This window comes from Neofelis nebulosa, chromosome 2 (genome assembly GCF_028018385.1).
Source record: "Neofelis nebulosa isolate mNeoNeb1 chromosome 2, mNeoNeb1.pri, whole genome shotgun sequence".
Taxonomy (NCBI): Eukaryota; Metazoa; Chordata; class Mammalia; order Carnivora; family Felidae; genus Neofelis; species Neofelis nebulosa.
The window spans coordinates 18,123,439-18,129,873 of record NC_080783.1 but is presented as its reverse complement, the minus strand read 5'-3'; positions in this window follow the sequence as shown (position 1 = coordinate 18,129,873).

Sequence of the window (6,435 nt, the reverse complement as noted above, 5' to 3'; positions counted from 1 at the left end):
TGGCATTTAAAAAAATCTTTGGCAAATCCTCTTGTAAAGTGATTTAACACCCCCTCCCCCCAAAGTTAAGTGCTGTGAAAGTTGAAACCTCCATATATTTATATCTATTTTAAAACTCAAACCTGAGTCAACCAAAATTTAAGAGAATTATTTATTCAGCAAGCCTTGGAAAATTGTATGTAACAAGTCTATTTTAAGAAAATGTGGCCATTTTAATGATGTGCCTCAAGTCTCCAGGGCTTTTTGGAGGGCCCGAGACCCTAAACTACTACCTGTCCCGTTGTTCCCTGTCCCCTTGTCCCCTGTTGTGAGAGGACAAGTCACCTATACAGTGAACCGGGTGAAGCTGACAACAGAGATTTCATCTCTTGTGACAATTTCTGTGGACTGGTAGTGACTTTTTGGAGTCCTACATTGAGAGGGATTCTGGGGCATCTTCTGGCCTTGGTGAGAATGCGTTCCATGAACCATTTGTGATGTCTGCTTGGGGTATGGAATGGGGAAGTTATCCAGATGTAGGCAATATATGTGATGCTCCTGGCCTAAGAATAGCTCTCAGGGGTCTGTTTGGTTGGAAAGAACTTGTTTCCCCTTTGGACATGAGACTGCTTTCTTACTAATCCAGGAACCTTGGTTTTAGTGCCCCAGATTAGATATGGGAGGAACTGGAGAGCCCTCCCTGAATCTTTGAGGTGTTTTTCCTGCACATCAATGGCACTCAACACCACAAACGAATTCTTAGTGGGTGGGATGGTAAAAGGCGGTGATAAAGCCCCCCTGTATCTGGGTTCAATTGGTTGTCATGTCCATCTTGAAATTTTAGAATCCTAGGTTTTTGTTTTTGTTTTTGTTTTTTTTAAGATTTCCAAACCCTGAAATTCTTTGTGCAGCGCAAATTCATGGATGTCTCCTTGTAATTTAAGTGGCATGAAAAGGTGACCCTGGCAAAGCCCAATGTCCCTTAGAGCCTTCCTCAATACTGAGGCATAGGAAGCAGAACAGAATTCAGAGACAATTCCTCTGTGAAGCTATACGCTGCCCTTCACATGGGTGGAGAATTCCCTGCCTTTAATCTCTGAGCGTTTTGTGCCTCTTAGGTTAGCTAGGTAGTGTTGCTTGACAGACTGGCCACTGATGCTCCCCTCATCCATCAGTTCAAGAACCTTTCTTTTTTATTTTTAAATGTTCATTTATTTATTTTGAGAGAGAGAGAGAAAGCGAGCGAGCATGAGTGAGCAGGGAGGGAGGGAGAATCCCAAGCAGGCTCCGTGGGGCTCGATCTCACCAATGGTGAGATCATGACCTGAACGGAAATCAAGAGTCCCCCTGCTTAACTGATTGAGCCACCCAGGTGCCCCGATAAGAACCTTTCAACAAACCTTTAATCAGTAAACATTTTTTGGTGCCCCGATAAGAACCTTTCAACAAACCTTTAATCAGTAAACATTTTTTGGAGAGCAATTATTATGTCTTGCTTTTCTTTGTTTTTTTCACAGTTTCTGGCAGTGTTGCACACTAATATACCCCAATATGTGTTTGCATACTGAATTGTTTAAAAAGGACCCGTTTTGGGACTTATTTTTCAGGTTAAGAAAGGGCTGGCGGAGCAATGTGAATCCAGGTGATTCAAGAAAGAACTGGGTCTTCTCCCTGGAGTTGTGTCTTTCCCCCTTCCCTCCCTCCAGGTGTTTGGTTTGGGGTTATTTTTGCAAATCTGCAAAGACAACTGCCCGGAGCCCCCAGGCTGGAGGGATTCTTACTGGGAGGCAGGGAATTAAAGGCAGTACTCAGAAGGATTCAATGCGTGTTTTATTCACAAACAGCCCCAAATAAGGAAGACTTTGTGTGAATGTTGTCATATTTCCCAAGAACACATGCTTGAATTAGCCCCGGCATCCTCCCCACCCTCCGGTCCCTGAAGCAGAAAACAGCTCCCCATTTCTGCACTCCTTTCCGGTCAGACCCTGTTTACAGTGAAGCTTGGTCAGACTCTGTTTACAGTGACTCTCCCCTGGGTATTTCTAACTTGGGGCCAGACCAATAAACAGGAGCTCAGGGGCAGAAATACCTCCACCCAAAGAAGTCTTGGGTGGAGGAGGGTCCCCAGATAGGAGCAAGAATAGCTGTGGGCATTTGTGAGCTGGAGTTTTAGGGCAACACTCCTTGCTTTCCGGGAGAAGGACCCACATTCCTGTTTCCAAAACCCTGTAAAACGGCTCTTCCCGGCTTCCCTTTCTGCTGCATCCTTCCCCCTTCGCCGAGGAATCTGAGGACCTTTTAATTAAAAAGTTGAAACTCGAAAGAACAAATGACATGGATTGATACGTTTTCTTTCTTTAATTAAAAGAAACTGAAAACACATTAAAATTTCAGTTTCAGAGCATTTTCAGGGGATTCTTCTTGGGAAGAATCTTCTTGGGACCTACTGTCCCAGTTTTGTTCCAGCCAGGTGGGTCGTCTTGACGTGACCATGGGATGAGATACTTGCTTGCAAGAGTCCAAGAGAATGATTTTATTGTTTAGCAGAGATGGAAACAAAACCTGGGGCATGTAATAATTTTGAATCCAGATAACTTTTTAACTTTTTTTTTTTTAAAGGTTTAGAAGTTTTTTTTCTTTTCTTTTCTTTCTTTCTTTCTTTCTTTCTTTCTTTCTTTCTTTCTTTCTTTCTTTCTTTCATTTCTTTTTGAGAGAGAGAGACAGGGAGAGAGAGGGAGAGAGAATTCCATGAGGAGCAGAGAGGGGTGGGGGGGAAGGGGGGAGAATCCCATGCAGGCTCCCCACTGTCATCGTGGACCCCAAAGTGGGGCTTGAGCTCACCAACCGTGAGATCATGGCCTGAGCTGAAGTCAGATCCTTGATGGACTGAGCTACCCAGGCCTGCTGAATCCAGACAACTTCACTATAATAACTGACTGGACCCTGAAGTCTGACAGCTTCTCTAGAACTCCTGTATGGAACTACACCTGTTACACCTCTGCCTGGCCCCCCAAACTCCCGTCCTGTCTCTTTCTGCTTCCTTCACCAGGCCCCAGGCCTTCCTTAGACTTGCCCGGCCCTTTGCCCTTACACCTCAGGGTTGCCTCTGGGTGCTGCTCCCTCTCCAAGGAGGAGGCTCCCCTCCCAGCCCCTGCAGGCATTCTAATTGAGGGTGATCAATAATATGCTTCTTCTTGGGGTGCCCGGGTGGCTCAGTCGGTGAAGCATCTGACTTCGTCTCGGATCATGGTCTCACAGTTTGTGATTTGAGCCCCGCATCGAGCTCTGTGCTGACAGCTCGGAGCCTGGACCCTGTTTCGGATTCTGTGTCTCTCTCTCTCTCTCTGCTCCTCCCTTGCTTGCACTCTGTCCCTCTCTTTCAAAAATAAACATTAAAAAAATTAAAGAAAAATATGTTTCTTCTTATTTTTCATTTTAGCTTCCGTTTCACTTTCTTCAAAGTGTTCATCAAAATTTATAATCATTTTATGTGTTAGTTCACTTGTTTTTTGGAATGTAACGTCTTTCAAGGCAGGGACTCCGTCCTCCTGCTTCAGCAGTGTTATCGGTTACGAATATTTGTGGAAGACGTGAACTTGTGAACCTTGGGAGGTCCCTAAGTGGAAGTGGCAGGAGTAAAACACACGGGGACCGTTGTGCCGGGAGCCAGGCTGGTGAGGAGAGGGGCTTCTGTCAGCAGGCTTCCTGCCCCTGCAGCCAGTCAGGCTGGGTCAGGAGGTTCGAGGGTGGAGAGCCTCCGAGAAGAAAAGTTAAGCTCCTTCTGATCCTGGGCGCTCTCTGATATCTTAGTGGTGAGGTCCGAGAGAGTCAGCTCAGGTGCGGCCTTGAGGTTGTATCTTTTCTGGCAAAAGGTGAGGATGTGGCTCATAGTTACCACATTCAATGTTAGATGTGTGGCTTGGAGTTTTTCCTGGAAAAATGCAGCTTTTTAATAGCAGACATTCAGAAAGCCATGAAGGTGTCTTTTCAGCCAGATATGGTGCTGGAGTCGGGAGGCACAGGGATGAAGGGAACAAGCGACTCAGTGTCTGGAGAGGAGACTTGATGTGTCAACAATTATAACACCCAGTGACAGGTGCTGTCACGGAGGTGCAGGTGCGCCTTAGGGAGAGCAAGGGTGGCAGTGGGTGTGTGTGTGTGTGGGGGGGAGGCTTTCCAGAAGGGTCAGCCTTAGCCTGCTGCATCCCTACTGGCTCCTTAAAAGAGGATTTGGTGACCTCTGCTGGGGGCTGAGACCTCTGGCCTGAACGGAGCCCACTGGTGCCAGGAGAGGGGAGATTTGTACAGAGCCAAGAAGGCTTTCTAAAGTAAAATACTGGCTTTAGGAGATAAAGCTTGAAGGAGACTTGATAAAAAGTGGAGGGGCTTAGACCCAATAGCAGCTAGAAACTACTTTCTGGAAAAGGCCAGGGAGTGGAGAAGGCTGGTGGGATAGGGATGGGGAAATGAGAGCCAAGAGTAGCACCCTGGGTGGGTAAGTGGAAATGGAGCCCTCGCCAAGTGGCCGAATGTTCGGCTGGGGGTTTGGACTGAGCAATTCTCCCTCTAGAAGTTTATTCTTGGGAACTGATCAGATACACGTGCAAAGATATCTACTCCTTCATTGATGGTAAACACTAGAGCAACTAAACACAGGCGTCGATTAAATAATTTATAGTATACCTGGTATACATCATTAAAAATGATGGTTTTGGGGGGCACCTGGGTGGCTCAGTCAGTTGAGCATCTGGCTCTTGGTTTTGGCTCAGGTCATGATCTCACTGTTCGTGGCTTTGAGCCCCTCATTGGACTCTGCTGACGGTTCAGAGCCTGCTTGGGATTCTCTCTCCCTCTCTCCCTTTTCCTCCCCTCCCTCCCTCACACACAGATACTCTCTGTCTCTCAAAATTAAGAAAATAAACTTAAAAAAATGATGGTATAGTTTTATTAGTTTTATATAGGGATGGAAAGACATTCAAGAGATATTGATAAGTAACAAGACCAGATTACAAAACAACATTAAAAACATATAAAGCACTGGCAGGAAACACAAAATGCTCACAGTGGAGGGGATTAAGAACAACTGTTTATTTTTTGCTTTACACTTTTATGTGGTTCCCCACCCCCCCCCCCCCACAATGAGCAGCCATTAAATTTACAACCAGAAAATCAGTAAAGTTATTTCCATTTTGAAAGGAAAAATCCACAGGGTTTTAAGAGAGACGATTAGGGCTAGAATCCCAATTGAGTAAGTAACTGCTAGAAAATGCTGCATTACTCATTCATGATTTTCCAAGGAGATCCTCTCGGTAGGCAGGGGCTCTGGATCTTGTGGTTTTTGACTCAGGGTGGAATGATAAATTTTTCTTTGAGTTTGCTCCCCAGTACTGACCTAGGGATGGGGATGTGGTTCCCTTTTAAGGCTCTACAAGAGGTATAAGAAGGGGGGCACCATGCTCCCCGAGTGATTCTTTATGCTGGCTGCAGGTTAGAATCACTGGGGACCTGGAAATAATACCTGTGCCCAGATCCCGCCCCTCAGACCAATTAAAGCCTGGCATCTAGTGCTGAGGCCCAGGTAACAGGCTCAGGTGGTGCTTTTCTGCAGCCAGGGTCCAGTGCACCCTGATTAGGGGATAATGAATGAAAAATAAGCAGCATAAATTTGGATCAGTGTTTTCAAGGCATGCCAGCCCTGAGTATTGATCTTTGGAAAACAGATTCCTTGGTCCAATACTTCTGTCCCTCCTTCTAGGAAAAATCTGGAAGCACAAGAGCAAATAAGGGCTCTTGGAAGTTCCAAGGTAAAAACGTCTGTTTGATTTAGTTCACCTGGTGTTTCCCATTGTACCTGACCATGGAAACTTTTGTCTTGGGTGACCCTTTATCTTGGGTTACAGTGGGCTGGCAGCGAGGGCCTGGAGTCTTTCTTGTCTGCCACATAGTTTGACCACCCTGTGGGCACACTTCTCCACCATGTCCCTGGAACACTGGTAAGACGAAAGCAGATCTTTGGACACAGAGGTGTATAAAGCTGGAACTTTGGGGTAAGCCTGCTTCTGGCTGGAGCACTTGACCTGGGACTATGGAGGGCTGATACGCTGGCTACAAAGTCAGGTGTCCACAGGAGGAAAATGAGGTCAAAAGAGGTTGTTGGTTGCCGTATTCCAAATCACAAAGCCTGAAAGGGACTAAAATCCAGACTTTCTGCTTCTCATTCAGACGCTCCCCCCCTTTCCCCCACCAACTTAAAGGCATTACCTCAGGCATTTTATGATCTTTGAATAAAGGAGTACTGCCAAGATTAATGGGAAGTTCCGGCCTTCTTATCCCATTTTGTGTTCCTATCTCCATCTGCCAAGAAGACACCCAAAGCTCTAAATATCATTTGGTTGTAAGGAATGTTTAGAATTGAAGAGCTGGTTGACACAATTAAAAGCTTCCAGAAGGCTGTTA